A 12,022-nucleotide genomic window follows, 5' to 3' on the forward strand; every position below is an offset into this window, starting at 1 on the left:
CCTTAAAATAACTGTTGCGAAGTAAGCAAAGATGACACCAATTTATTTGACGATGACTTACCTTCCAGTATTTTGGAAACTGGACCTTTGTCACCAATTCTGCTTCATCTAATGCAACAACTAATCTCTGGTTTGAGGAGTCGGGCAGCAGTCTTCTCAGTCATTGTTACTGTTCTTGGGAACTTGGATTTTAGTTTTGAAAGAATGCTTTATGTTGGGCAACTTAGCATTGTAGTGCCATTTAATGTTGTATGATTTTGGGACTCCTTCCATCTCTCAAATTCAGAGGCAGTAGGGAGAATTTTAACTCCCCCCCCCCCCTTCCTCTCCACCTGGCGGAAACCAGGTGGAGTGGGAGTTAAAATGGAATGGGTCAATTTCTCACTCCATTCCCGTCCCCTGGCGATTTTGACGCCGCTGTTTTTTTTCAGGTGGCTGAGTCACCTGCCTGAATCAGGCGAGGTACTCATACATTAACACGAATCAGGATCCTACGACGTACATAGTTCCCCAATGGCAACTTAACTACTGACAGAGTTGCCGCCCTGCTCAGTGAAATCTGGACTGTAGGAAGAAGTAAGGTAAATGTTAAAACTTTCCTTAGTGGGGCGAGGAGAACAGGAGGGCTCCCCCAGATGCCACGACAAAAATCTGGGCTTCTGCTGCTCTGGGCATCCCCCCCCCCCCTTGCGAGACCCTGCCGAACTCTTACCCCCCCTCCCACCGACTTACCTGAGTGCCATTAAGGCCGCCTGATCTTCAATTGGCGGCAGTTGGCCAGATGCCTGTTTCTGTCCATTTTGGGCGGGTAACTGGCCGGTGGGTGGTAAATGAGGCCCGGCCGGTCCTCCCACTGACACTTCCACTGGGATGCCCACTGGTTCAGCCAGCTTCCCACCCTGGAGTTAAAACTCCCCCCTAGTATTTCCATTTTGTGTCATGTAAGGCGGCATGGGATGTCTTCTTTAGGAGGTAAAGATTCTCACCGTAAGTTTTACATTTTCAGCTGGAAATCTATTTCCTTGTCTTTGAGGTGTTCCTCTTTCAACCTATCCTTGCCTTTCTTACCTTGTCGGACATTAACATCCATCCTTTATATAAAAAGTAGTGATATGCAAGGTGTGGCATTCTGAGATTTTTGTACTTTCCTCTGACAAGCATTCTTTCGTCCCCACGTTTTTTGATTTAAATAAAATCTCCTTCAAATTTTCTTGTTGCAGGTGAACTTGAGTTCATGGCACAAATCGGCACTAAATTAGCATTCACAGAGAGGGTTTACAAGGCTGGCTGATGCGGAAAAAGAAAAAAATGTCGCAACGGTCGAGTAAATTGTCAGCTTGACTCGCTTGGTAGCATACTCATCTCTGAGTCAGAGAGTTGTGGGTTCAATTCCCACTCTAAGACTTGAGCACATGATCTAGGCAGACATTTCAGTGCAGCACTGAGGGAGTGCCGCCTATTGGAGGAAATGTTAAAGTAAGGCCCTGTTCAGGTGAATGTAAACGATCCCATGGCATTATTAGAAGAAGAGCAGCGAGTTCTCCTGGCGTAATGACCAACATTGATCCCTCAACCAAAACAGATTAACTGAATCTTTATTTCATCGCTGTTTGTGGAATCTTACCATGTTCACATTTGCTGCACATTTGCCTAAAAAACAGCAGTGACTATACTCCAGAAAGTAATTCAGTTGCTGTGAAGTGCTTTGGGATGTCCTGAGGATGTAAATGGCACTATATAAATGCAAGTCTTTTTTTTAAGGGTGTGCTTTACCGAGGTTGTGGTTAAGGCACATTGTTGGGGCAGGGTGGAGGGCACTTCACCTGCCACCTGAGCTGTGATGTCTCATCTGGGAGTGTCTGAGATGCTAACACCAGGTACCAGAAGTGCAAAAGTGTTCCATTCTCCAGCAATGACATCTTTTATCTTGAAGAGCACTAAAATTTACCTCAAAACACAAATTTACCTCAGTTAACATATAAATTTGTCAGTTGTTACATTGCTGTGGGTTAATATTGATGATTACCAACCCACCTGTTGATGAAGATGCCAGAGTAATGTGATAACCACAAGTCAGAAGCACTCAGAAGGTAAAAGTTTTTGTATCAGCTTTCACTAACTATGTCGAAAGAAAATTTACGAATAGAGGACATGGGTGCTAGCTCCTGAAAATATCTGCTACCCTCTTTAAAAAGGATTTCTTTTTTGAAAACGGTTGAACAGTGCAACCACAAGAAAACAAGAATGACGAGGACATTATGAAAACCTTCTCAATGCAGATTTAATGATCCAGCAGAGGAACAGGTACTTCCTATTCTTTCAAACCTAGTATTGTTCATTGAAAACACATTTCAATACAACATAGAATGGTTTAAGTTCATGGGTTTTTTATTTTAAATCTATTTGTGCAAAAGTTGTTACTTTTTTGAACAAAAAAAGTACAAATATTATTTTAAAAGTATTACAAAATGTGTTTAAACTATTTAACACAATCTGCTAACCTAAAAACAAAAAAAGGTAGAAATATAGAGCTATTGTAACTGCAAAGCTTACGTGGTATTGATTTAGGATGAGCAGGACAAACATTATAAACAACTCAAACTGAATCATTAATTTGACCATTAAAGCAGATTGCAAGTCAGCATACTAACAGTTCTTGATGTATTGTAAACAATTTTACAACACCAAGTTATAGTCCAGCAATTTTATTTTAAATTCACAAGCTTTCGGAGGCTACCTCCTTCCTCAGGTGAACGATGTGGAAAATGATGTGGAAAATTTTCCACATCGTTCACCTGAGGAAGGAGGTAGCCTCCGAAAGCTTGTGAATTTAAAATAAAATTGCTGGACTATAACTTGGTGTTGTAAAATTGTTTACAATTGTCAACCCCAGTCCATCACCGGCATCTCCACATCATTCTTGATGTATGACAGCTTTAATTCGTATAGAGGTGTCTCATTAGAAAAAATGTTTAAAAGATGTTTACCCTGAGAAACTACCGTCCTATTTGCTTACATAAAACATTATCAAAGGTAGGTTAAAAAGAAGTTGATCTTGGAACACCTCAATGGTTCGGTGCTGGTAGAACAATGAATAGAAAGAAAGTTCAGTTCCAGCATTCCTGGCAAAACTTCAGCAGCCATTGACTTTCCTTTATCTCCTGTCTTGGGAATTCATTATTGTGAGCGAAGTTTATTTTCTGAGCCATCTCTATAGTTTTGTATGTGAACTGCATATGAAAGGAGACAGGAGTACAGTCAGCACCTTGCTGTACATTAAAGAGTTTTTACAAGTCTCAAGGTTAGAATGGGGGAAATCGTGTTGGAGTTTGAAGTGCCAGCATCTTCACTCAATAATTTTGATCCAGCTGTTTCAGCAGTCAGCTTGCATTATTGCTGGGAGAGTGGGGATTTCAGCCTCTGATACACCATGCAAAAATGAAATTAATCCATAGCAAGGACCCACTGATCACACAACCTTCACAGTTACTGTCTTGAAATGAACTCAGGCCAGTCTGCCTTTCCATTTTCCACATAGTTATGTTGTTAGGTCTGGTGAAATGTTATTGCAATTAATGTTGTCTTTTACAGTTGATGGGACACTCTTGTGGCCCCTTTAAAAGTAATAACATTCACAGGTGTGATTGAGCTCACATAAGTATGCAAATACTCTTCAGTTATGCACTGAAAACACAGATATATTAAACTGTTACTAAGCAAGGCCAGCATGAGACAATACATTTAAAGAAAGGGTAACAACAATTAAAATAGGGAAGCCAAAAGTGATCATTTACATCATCTCAAGTGAGATGAAATGCTTAAAATCACTGGAAGCTTTCGATTGAGTTAGAGACATGCAGAAGATCACATTAGTACCTAAAATTTTAGAAATACTTTGCTGCAGATAAATCAAGGACTGTATAAGTTTAAATTTGTGAATTAAATTATATTCTTGTGAGAGTCTGGTATTCAATTATACACTTCTGCCAAACAATTTTAAAACAATTCCTTCTCAATAATCATATGGTATATTGCTTCATCCAATTCGGAATAATTAACCAAGAAAGCACATTAATCCATTAATCCTAATTATTAGAAGCAAAAAAATTCTATTGAAAAACACCTTGTAATCTACAATTCACAGCGGGTCTGCATTGGACTATTCATTTTAAAGATTATTGTATGTGCAGTCTGTTGGTGCTCTATGAAATGCAGGTTTTATTTTGTGCTTAAGATGTCCCTTCCATCACCACTCCCGTGAGAATCGCCAGTCTTGGCTGTGTTGTCAAGTGAAGATCCCAAGTGGGGTCCAGACACTTTCCCCACACAGGAGGGAGAAATATCGAGTCAACACAGAGTCTTGGCCACCTTCATGCTGTCAACTAAACATCATCATTGGAAGAGAGGACATAGATATAAGATTAAAGGTAAGAGATTTAAGATTCAGAGTCAGTGAGTTTAAAATACCCCACACTTCAATTTGACTGTTGCAGTGCTATACATTACTTAGATAATATAAAGCCTTTTATTTTTCAGTCAAACAATATTTCAATAAAACTTAGCACAACTTGTTAAGCTGCAGAGGCTTGCCACCTGTGTGATAACTTAAAACATGAAAAATAAAGATCTTTCTGGCCTGGTATAAATATGTTTATGTCACTATTTATTAATCTCTGAATGATTTTTGGGTACTTCAGACCATGGGTCTTATTTATGAATGTTCATGTGCGTGGATCGTCACCTCTAACTGCAGGTACATTCAGTGATATGGCTTCTGGTTCTTTTTACTAAATATACGGAACCACTGCAGTCACTACATGAAGACAAGTTATGATACAACAGAGATGAGGATTAAGTGGTGCCATTCAAATTTGTAATGAGGCTAGATAACCTATTCCTTCTTCTAATGTCAACAATTCTACAGATATTCAACATCATCAACTGTATTTAAGCTGTTAAGAAGGAATAAATTAGATTTTGTGTGTCTGGAAAAGGATTTTAATAAATTCTGTCGTATAATATCAAATGTATTGAATATTCCTTGTGAGTCCCATAATTTAAAGCAAAGCTATTCACTAAATATCAACAGTATATGCTTTGAATGGAGTCCAACAGCACAATAAATTGCCATGCAACTAAGTTTGCATCTGGGTGCTTCACCACACAAGGAGTTACTGATTTTGGCCCAGTCGTCATTGCAAGACATCAAATGAAGGCAAAGGGAAGGGAGGGAAGATTTGGGGGTGAATTACCCCCTGCCACTCCCATGCAGTGCCCAGTACTCAGAATAACAGCAGTGGAGGCTGGGAACAGCCACTGTGAGCACTTTCTCAGCCACAGAACAGTGGGAAATCTAGTATGATAACTGGAAATAAAAGGAACGATTGCAAAAGATTGTGCTTTTAAAATTGACTTGGTTCCACTGTTGCTTTTAAAGATAAATTTTCATCAAGAATTTCTCTCCTACAGCAAGAGCAATCTCTAGCCCAACAACCTTATTCAATCAAACTACACTGAGTACACTCAATACAGGTGAGATAGGTGAAGGCAGACTGAAAGGTTGTGATACTAATATTCGAGGATTTATTACCTTAATCTATAAAATGTGCTACTGAATTAAAAATAGGTTTTAAGTATCCAGCTACAGTTTGATATTAGAATTTTGGGTACAATGTTCTTACTGAAAATGCAACACAATTTTGTCTTAGAACTTGCACAAATGGTAAGTTGTAAAGAATCGCAACATCACAAAGGCTAGTCATTCAAAAGTACTTAAACACTTTGTACATGAAGTAAGGAGAATAGTCTATTCTATATGAATACACAACTGCTTTGGCAAGGAACTTTATACTTGAAATCAGAACTATACTTGGCTCAACATTCCACAAAATGTAGACAGAAATAGTTAGTTGTGAATCTTGGTATTAGACAATTTAGCCATCATTGGCTGCAAGAAATTGTTACTGTCTTAAGTCGACCGGCCAGCTCTGGGATGTCTGACAGTGAAACAAACAACCCCAAAATAACAAAAAAAGTTCAAACGAAATGTTGATGATTCAACATAAATGACCTACGTCTACAAATTAATTGTAAATTCTGCATTCTAGACAAGGCCATATAGGTAGAGAAACAGTATATAAAGTGAGTTAAGGGCCCAAGGGGAATGACACATAATTCAAATCACAAGGCACTCGAATACTTGATAGTTGGGTGAAAGGAGTAATCTAAGACTATCAGGAATCCATAACTACACAAGAAAGGTAAGTATATGAAAGGGCGCCTCTTTTAAGCAAAACAAAAGGTAATTATTCAATTGGCAGCTGATCTGCCATATCTGTAAAGCACTGGTTTTATCTAGTTTTCCACAACAATATGCTCAGTAATGAGCTGGCCCAGCACAAGAATTCTTTTCAGTTTCCAAAGTGGTCTGTCACAGTGAAAGATCTGCGAGTTAGGCCACACTCAAATGTTATGGGAGTAGTGGTTGCTGAGTTCTGGGATGAGAATAAATTAACTTCTTTCTTAAAAGGCACCTGCTCAAGAAGATTAGAAATTCCTCATGTGTGGATATGAACTTGTTGCACAGTGAAACTCCAACCTGCTGCATTGCTGGGCCCTGGCAAAAGGGACATACTTGATATGCTTCTTTTTCCAATGGCTGCCAGTAAATTCTAACGCAATGATAAAATTGCAATTCACCCCAGGTGAAAGTTCAATGTGACGCATCTTACTTTGACAGTCTCAGCATCCATAATTCTGAATCGTGTGCTATAAATTAACTGATTTATTTCAGACTAAGCTGTTGAGTAAATTAAACTGGGATTCATTGAACACAACATCCACATAAATTCTGGAAGTGTGTAAAAATTAATGTGGGTTACAAACTAAATAATTAAGTCTGACTTCATTAAAGCATAAGTCCGAGTGAACAGAGTTATAAGAAATGTTCTATAAGAAGGCAATTACTGAAGGTCAAATAATGACTATTTTTGTAGTTACATTGCCATTTGTGTGTCAAAGTGAAGCATTTTCACGTGTGCAATGATGCCTAACTCAGGAGTTGGGTTAAGATCTGTCTCCTGTGTGCACTAACCCAAACAGTGCGAGATCATTTCTAGTTGGCCCTCTTACATCGATCTCAGTCCAACGCAGATCTAAGCCACGATTTAAAAGTGCCAAGTCAGTGCATTATAAATGTTTTAATGTTAGCAGAATGCTGCTGCCTGTGCTCTATAACATTAAAAATGAGTCACCGGGCGGTCAGAACTCGTATGTGTGTCCAAGCATGCAAGTACAGAACCCCCTGTGTGCTTGCAGTCAGTGGTATAACTTGGTTCTGCTGATTGCATCATGGTCCACAGATAACAGTTTACTATAATTGCAGCCTTTAAAAAATGAATCTATGCATTGCTCACTCCATACTTACCCCATTAATTCTCTAGTGTTGCCACCTGCTACCATGGTTCTCCTTCAGTTGTGGAATGACAAAAAACGCAACATTTGGAAAATCAGACAGAACACCAGTTCATGGCATCTGTGTCTTCTGTGAAGTCCATGGCAAAGTTACAACTATACTAATAAAAGTATGTGAGAATAGAGTCAAATGGATTAATGACTCAAAATGAGGCATCCTCCATGTACAAGAGTAGCAATGTTCCCCGACTCCTTTTACAGGACTTGGAATTCACTCTTCGATCTCTTTTTCTGCTTGAGAATTCTAGTACCAAACAACTTTAACATGATATAACTGTCGGAGTAAGTGTCCAAACAGCAGGCCTAGGTTGAACCTTTCATTAGTATCATCAATTCCTGCTGAACATGTTGAATAGTTTTTCTGCATCTAATAAAATCAGGGCTATTGTGGTGTTTAAACTGCAGGCCAGGAAGATTAGATGAAAAAGCCACCTTATGTCGTGGGCTGTGCATCATCTTCCTTTAATAAATCTAATTTAATCAGTATTTATTATTTTATTACAACCTTAGGTAATACTTTAGCCAGTATTTTCAAGATTGTGTTGAGCAGGAATATTGGTTTCTGGTTTGTTCATCCTGTCCGATCTCCAGCTTTATTAAAAAAACAAGTTAGCTTTGCCCGTCTGAATTTTGGCATTTCCTGAAATGAAAGCTTTCAGCATCAGCACTGGGACAGAGTGTGGATATACACTTGGGCTTGGCATGCTGGTGGCACTGTTGCCCCAGAATCAGAAGGTTATGGGTTCAAGCCCCCTGCTCCAGAAACCTGAGCACATAACCTAGGCTGACACTTGTATGCATAATTGAGGCAGTGCTGCATTGTTAAAGGTGCTGCCTCTTGGGTGAGATGTTAAGCCAGGGCTCTGTCTGCCCTGTCAGGTAGGCATAAAAGATTCCATGGGACTATTCAAAGAAGAACAGGTGAGTTCATCCCCAGTGTCCTGGGCAACATTTATCCCTCAACAAACATCACTTAAAAAACAGATTATAAAGTCATTTATCACATTGCTGTTTGTGGGACCTTGCTGTGCACAAATTGGCTGCCACATTTACCTACATTACAATAGTGACCACTTCAAGAGTACTTCATTGGCAGAGAAGTGCTTTGGAATGTCCTGAGGTTGTGAAAGGTGCTGTATAAATGCAAATTCTTTTTTCTTATGTCAAGTTACAGAATGTTTACATGACAATACTGACCATTGCTGTATTTTTTTGTTAAAGTCTGTTGGTAATTTTTGAATTCACACGACTGAACCTCGTGGTGTTGCTCCTGAACGGTCTGGAACAAGGTTCTGATGTTTGGTTGCTAACCTGGTCTGTCCTTTTAAGACCAACGCTCAAGTACTTCGTGAGGCAATCAGGTGACCATCCAGCTGCTTGCAAATTCCTAGGGGTTAATTAGAAAACAGTAAATTGCTTGCAAGTTCTAGATTTCAGATCCAAACTCAGGATGAAGTGTCTGTCTTCTTTTATCTTGCATTTGTAATGAAGTGTGACACTTGGTGGGTGATGTTTGGGGTGTTACAGACTTGCAATTGACGCAAGACATTTACTAGCAGATCTCCAGTGGCATTGCTCACAGTGAGGCAAAAGATATGCTGTTTTATAATGGGTGTTACCAACAAGCCGTGACGGGAATAGTATAGCAGGGCAAGTGTGACAGGAGGTAATTGTGACATTTACTGGAAGTGCATGCTATGCACAAGACTTTTAGTATATAAACCAGCAGATCTTAAGTGGCATTGCTCACAGTAAGTCAGATGATTCACTGTTTTATACGTGAAGGGCATAACATTCGAGCTATTGACTTACGGTGACTGAATAAGTCAAAATGTATTTTTATTACATGGTGTGTTGGATTTTCACCAGTGCTTTGGGGATAAAAGCACCCTGTCCATTATTCTTCAAAAACGATAAGTGAGTGGTATTTATTTTATATTATATATGTATATATGAAGGACAAGGGCAGCAGGCACATGGGAACACCACCACCTGCACGTTCCCCTCCAAGTCACACACCATCCCGACTTGGAAATATATTGCCGTTCCTTCATCGTCGCTGGGTCAAAATCCTGGAACTCCCTTCCTAACAGCACTGTGGGAGAACCGTCACCACACGGACTGCAGCGGTTCAAAAAGGCAGCTCACAAGGGCAATTAGGGATGGGCCATAAACGCTGGCCTCGCCAGTGATGCCCACAACCCATGATCGAATAAAAAAATATATATATATCTACTGATGCATTTGATTTTATCCCATACCTTTTGTAAAGCTGAAGATACACTGCAAGATTGTATGCAAAATGTAACTGTAGGTACCTGGTACTTAGCAATACTAGGGAGGGAGATGAGTTTTAGCTGCACTGGGGTGTGGTCCTGGGCTTTGGTAGCACTGGGGAGATGGTTCTAGAGTTTGGCAAAACTTGGGTGGTGGTCCTGGCATTGGCAGAAGTGGGGTGGGGGGGTCCAGGGGTTTGGCAGCACTAGGGTGTGGGTGCTACGGTTTGGCAGCATGGTGGGTTGCTAGGGTTTGGCAGCATGGTGGGGTGGGGAGGCTGGGGTTTGGCAGCATGGTGGGGTGGGGGAGGTGCTGGGGTTTGGCAGCATGGTGGGGTGGGGGAGGTGCTGGGGGGGGGGGGGGCTGGGGTTTGGCAGCATGGTGGGGTGGGGGGGCTGCTGGGGTTTGGCAGCATGGTGGGGTGGGGGGGCTGCTGGGGTTTGGCAGCATGGTGGGGTGGGGGGGCTGCTGGGGTTTGGCAGCATGGTGGGGTGGGGGGGCTGCTGGGGTTTGGCAGCATGGTGGGGTGGGGGGGCTGCTGGGGTTTGGCAGCATGGTGGGGTGGGGGGGGCTGCTGGGGTTTGGCAGCATGGTGGGGTGGGGGGGCTGCTGGGGTTTGGCAGCATGGTGGGGTGGGGGGGCTGCTGGGGTTTGGCAGCATGGTGGGGCTGCTGGGGTTTGGCAGCATGGTGGGGTGGGGGGTGCTGGGGTTTGGCAGCATGGTGGGGTGGGGGGTGCTGGGGTTTGGCAGCATGGTGGGGTGGGGGGGCTGCTGGGGTTTGGCAGCATGGTGGGGCTGCTGGGGTTTGGCAGCATGGTGGGGTGGGGGGCTGCTGGGGTTTGGCAGCATGGTGGGGTGGGGGGCTGCTGGGGTTTGGCAGCATGGTGGGGTAGGGGGCTGCTGGGGTTTGGCAGCATGGTGGGGTGGGGGGGTGCTGGGGTTTGGCAGCATGGTGGGGTGGGGGGCTGCTGGGGTTTGGCAGCATGGTGGGTGGGGGGGGTGCTGGGGGCTGGGGTTTGGCAGCATGGTGGGGTGGGGGGGTGCTGGGGTTTGGCAGCATGGTGGGGTGGGGGGGGGTGCTGGGGTTTGGCAGCATGGTGGGGTGGGAGGGGGCTGGGGTTTGGCAGCATGGTGGGGTGGGGGGGGGGTGCTGGGGTTTGGCAGCATGGTGGGGTGGGAGGGGGCTGGGGTTTGGCAGCATGGTGGGGTGGGGTGGGGGGGTGCTGGGGTTTGGCAGCATGGTGGGGTGGGAGGGGGCTGGGGTTTGGCAGCATGGTGGGGTGGGGGGCGGTGCTGGGGTTTGGCAGCATGGTGGGGTGGGGGGGGTGCTGGGGTTTGGCAGCATGGTGGGGTGGGGTGGGGGGGTTGCTGGGGTTTGGCAGCATGGTGGGGTGGGAGGGGGCTGGGGTTTGGCAGCATGGTGGGGTGGGAGGGGGCTGGGGTTTGGCATCACACTGGAAGAAGTTCCCCACCTCTTCAAGTTCTGATTTACTGCTGTTTCACTTTGAGCCAATCACCAAGGTGTAAAGGGAAAAAGATGTCAAAAGGAAGTAAGTGTAAAAGCAGGAGGTGCACACTAGTCACAAGACTTTTAATATGTTATTATAGCTAGATGCACAGCTGTGAAATAGCATCCCTCTGGCATTTGACTGTATATGAATAATTCCTGATTTTGAGGTCATTAGTCCTGTGTCCCAATTCATTTGGGTAAATCCTCAATTTAGATTATCTTTTGGTCATTTAATATAAAAAAGAGCTTCCTTTTACTGTTAAGGTCCGCTAACCTGGATTTTCAGATTAGTTGATGGGAGCACATTCTGATAGATCAGTCTTTGCAGAGGCCAAAGGCCATTTCAATTCTGCAGAATCTGGTCTTACAAAGGGTAATGAACCTATTATGGACTTTAAAAATAATAATTGTATCTATGATTTCAATGGTATTTGTCAGAATGTTTTGTTCTTCATATCACTACTTAATAATTGCAACTAAATATATTAACTATTCTGGCCCGCCTGACTAAATTTCTGCTTTTCTGAAGTGTGTGCGATAGAGTAGCACGAGACTATATTTAATTCAGTAAGCAGTTTACTGTAAGTAACGGTAATTGAAAATCCTTCTGGTTGCACAAAAGTGAAAGAACAGATTACATAACAGTACGGCTTCTGGATTATAGGGATTGCAGTCTGCTTACAGGAACAACTGTGAAACCATTGAGAGAGGAAAACTTGAAGTTGGAATAGATGGTAACAATCTTGATATGTGGGACAGAC

The 12,022-nt window shown here is 42.7% G+C and overlaps 1 protein-coding gene across 7 annotated transcripts in view; it reads right to left on the reverse strand.

Annotated features, from left to right (window-relative positions):
* Positions 1-2,885: 2,885 nt before the first annotated feature.
* LOC137341080 (endonuclease V-like) overlaps positions 2,886-12,022 on the reverse strand; it is a 97,931-nt gene continuing 88,794 nt past the window's right edge. For 6 of the 7 annotated variants that reach the window (XR_010966954.1, XR_010966951.1, XR_010966949.1 and 3 more), the window contains 2 exons: positions 8,671-8,860; positions 2,886-3,230 (listed from right to left, as the gene is read on the reverse strand). The gene's annotated coding sequence lies outside the window, so the exon portion shown is untranslated. The remainder of the gene's footprint in view (positions 3,231-8,670; positions 8,861-12,022) is intronic. The other variant, XM_068003990.1, reaches the window with a different exon arrangement.

The sequence above is a fragment of the Heptranchias perlo genome, chromosome 23 (assembly GCF_035084215.1).
Source record: "Heptranchias perlo isolate sHepPer1 chromosome 23, sHepPer1.hap1, whole genome shotgun sequence".
Classification (NCBI taxonomy): Eukaryota; Metazoa; Chordata; class Chondrichthyes; order Hexanchiformes; family Hexanchidae; genus Heptranchias; species Heptranchias perlo.